This window comes from Propithecus coquereli, unplaced genomic scaffold (genome assembly GCF_000956105.1).
Source record: "Propithecus coquereli isolate 6110/MARCELLA unplaced genomic scaffold, Pcoq_1.0 Scaffold6, whole genome shotgun sequence".
In the NCBI taxonomy this organism is placed as follows: domain Eukaryota; kingdom Metazoa; phylum Chordata; class Mammalia; order Primates; family Indriidae; genus Propithecus; species Propithecus coquereli.
Genome location: NW_012151951.1, coordinates 4,030,452 through 4,033,896, shown reverse-complemented (window position 1 = coordinate 4,033,896; position 3,445 = coordinate 4,030,452). Strand labels below are relative to the sequence as shown.

The 3,445-nt window shown below is 34.8% G+C and overlaps 1 protein-coding gene across 1 annotated transcript in view; it reads right to left on the bottom strand.

Moving 5' to 3' along the window:
* The window catches only part of LOC105822166 (caspase-4-like), a 23,234-nt gene that overhangs the window by 973 nt on the left and 18,816 nt on the right, over positions 1-3,445 (bottom strand). The window lies entirely within an intron of this gene.

The window sequence follows — 3,445 nt, the reverse complement described above, 5'->3', positions numbered from 1 at the left end:
GTGCATTTTAATTTTTTTCTTCATGTATATCAAACACATAGGAAATATGTTTCTTTCCAGTTACTGGTTTTAGATTCAATGACACCAGAGAGACATTTCAGAAAATACTATAACAGAATTCAAGAGACTGCTAGGTCTTTGACCACCATTATCTCTGAACCATGATTGTGCCTAGACCTTCCAATGCTTGCATTTTAACTTAACCTCCAGAGGCTACATAGAAACCATTTTTCACATAGTGCTAAACAAGAAGACTCAAATACAATATTTTCTTTCTTACTTTTAATAAAGTTACTATAAAATTTAAGAAGAAAATAAAACATTTTGCTCCTTTATAATGTGCTTAATGAAATGATTATTTGTGACTATTAGATAGCATTTTATGTGAATAGTTTTTCACAGACAATACTGCCCAAAGTTATAAAGGTTCAGATAAGAACATATATGATTTGGAAAGAACTTGGCCCCATCTGTGTTAACCGCAAAGTCTTCCTGGGATTAATGCTGAATAGTTATTATGGTAATGATCTTTCTCTATATAAATCTAAGTTAATTAGGTATATAGCAGATGACAATAAAATAATCATGGTAACATTAAAGCATTAGCAGGTTTATCTAGGAAAAAATTAACTGCTTTGCAGCTAACAAAATAAGAATAGCCAGATATTTTTACATGCTTACTATGTAAGTATTTTTCTGAGTGCTATACATGCTTTAAATCATTTAATCTTCAGAATAATTCCATGAGATAGTAGTCATGTCATCTCCGCTTAACAAGTAAGGAAAATGAAATAAAGGGGAATTAAGTAGCAAGTCTGAGTACACATAGCTAGTATGAAAGAGCCCAGTTTTGAATTTAGGCAGATAATTCCAAGATTCACACTCTTAACCACTTACTATTCTGACTCTGAAAAAGAAAACCCATCATATTCTTTATTTGAACCAGATCTTCAAATTAACTTGACAGAATACATCTCCAAACTGAGGATGAGTACCACCTGTCTTATGCTACAGACATGACTTTAACTTTGAACATGACAGTCTAACCTAGGTAGATTTTTCTAGCACTGTTAAGATGTTCTGTATTTCAAAATGTAGAAGAGAAATAAAGCAATTGTAGAGGAATAGAGGGAATAAGGAAAGATGGATGAATCACCTTCCAAAATTTCTTCCCATGCAAGTTTTTGACTAAGCCTCTGCAGTCAGTAAAACTCAGATGAATATAGTCAACATGCCAAAGCAATTTTGTGTAACTTTTAAAAATTGGCTTCAACTTTTATCATTTCCAGTTTCTCCATTCCCACTTTTATTAAACTGCCTCAAATGTATATAAATTTAGCGTGTATAATATTATACAATTATGCAAATTATGAATAAATAGCAAATCCCTAATTTGCTCTATAACATCCATTTCTCATTCTAAAATCCTTATTTGAGAATTCCAAAAGACTTTTATTGTTTAAAAGATACATCTGAACATACTTTTAAAGGTTTTTGACCGGGTCCTGGATCTTTATAGGATAAAGTCTATATCTATTGACATGGCATAGAAGGATTCTCAGCAGCTCTCAAATGGCAAATGGGTCCCCTTTGATGGTGATGACATCCAGCTGGAGTTTGTCTGCATTGACCCTTTTGTGAGAACCCTCTTGAAGAAGAAGGTGGCAAATACAGTGTTCAGTTCAAGTTGCCTGATGTGTATGGTGTGTTCCTGTTTAAAGTGGATTACAACTGGCTGGGCTACACACACCTGTACTCTTCCACGCAGGTGTCAGTGAGGCCACTGCAGCACACGCACGCAGTATGAGTGCTTCATCCCCTTGGCCTACCCCTACCCCTACTGCATCAGCGCCTTCTCCATGTTGCTGGGGCTGCTCATCTTCAGCATCGTCTTCTTGCACATGAAGGAGAAGGAGAAGTCTGACTGAGGGCCCACACCCTGGACTCCTTGCAACATGGAGATGGGGGATTTTCGTAAGACTTGGTGGTTTTGTTTTGTTTTTTAAAACCGTGGAAAAATGGCACAGCCTTACCTCCAGGGGAGATGCAGCACTGAGTTCCAAGGGGTGGGGGTCAGGGAATAATTTTTATCTAAGTTTTCCCACCTTGAATTGCTACGAGGCATTTTTCATATGTGCAGTCACACTCATTTCTAAAATAAAGAGAACATTTCCCTCAAACTTCAAAAAAAAAATAAATAAATATTGAAAAGAGCAAAAGACTCCTACTTCCAGCCAATGTGGAGTAACAGGGACATAACCTACCATTCTTTACAAAACATCCCTTATTAAAAAAAAAAAAAACAAACAAAAAAACAGAAAAAATACAAAACTACAATATTCATGATGCTTCACACCAGACAATGAAGGGTTCTGTCTCTGGTAGTTGAGAAAAAAACTAGGTAAGCCCCAGAATTGTTTCAGTTTATTGCTTGGAGAGATATTACAGGCTATTGTACCATGAGGAACAATCTAGACTGAGTCTAGTGCTTCTCTGAGTTTAGAAGAATGAGTTGGTAATATGCTGGTAATATGGATAGGAAAAGCTGGCTAGAATTTGCAGGGGAAAGTGTCAGAGAGAAAGAGAGAGAGAGAGAGAGAATATTTGGAAACATAAAGTTCCCTAAAATCTTCAGCTAAGTACTTATCATGCATACTTAGGAAGTAACCACAAGAGACGAGGAGAAAAAAAAAACAGCCAAAAGAATTAGAAGAAACAATAAGGAGAGCTCACGCTGAGCCAGGAATAGTGCCATCAGGTAGAGTAGAAACAGAATTTATGAAACATTGGGCACATGGGTAGGGTACAAAGAAAGAGATTGCTTCATAGGTGAGGTGAAATTAACTATAGACTAAAATCTTCTCTGGTCCTGCCTAAAACAGTCTTAAAAATGAAAGCAAAAAGGATCAAATTATTTCCACATAAATTAACTGCTCAAGAATATATGTAGAAGTACAAAAATATCTATCCCCAAAGAAGGTAAAATTAGCAGTGGCTGCCATCCAATACAAAATTGTCAGGTATAAAAAGAAACAGGAAAATACAATATGTATGAGAAGAAAAATTAACCAATTGAAACTGACCCTGAAAAAATGCAGAGGATAGAATTAATGAAGCCAGCACAATAGTTATTAAACTTTATCCCATAAATCAAAGAGGATAAATAAAACATATTAAGTAGGGAAGTAGAATATACTGGAAAGATCTAATTCAGAGTTCTAGAATTGAAAGCAATGTCTGAAATAAAAAATATACTGAATAAAATTAAAAGTAGTTTTTTTCTTAAATCCTTCATTTATGTTTATAACATTCATTAGTTTAATACAGGAAAATAGAAAGAAAACAAATGAGCTCTAATCTTACTGCCCAAGAATTTCTCTTGACATCATTTTTGGAAATTTTATCCCAGCTTAATGCATGTACAGAAAAGTGTACAAATCAGAAG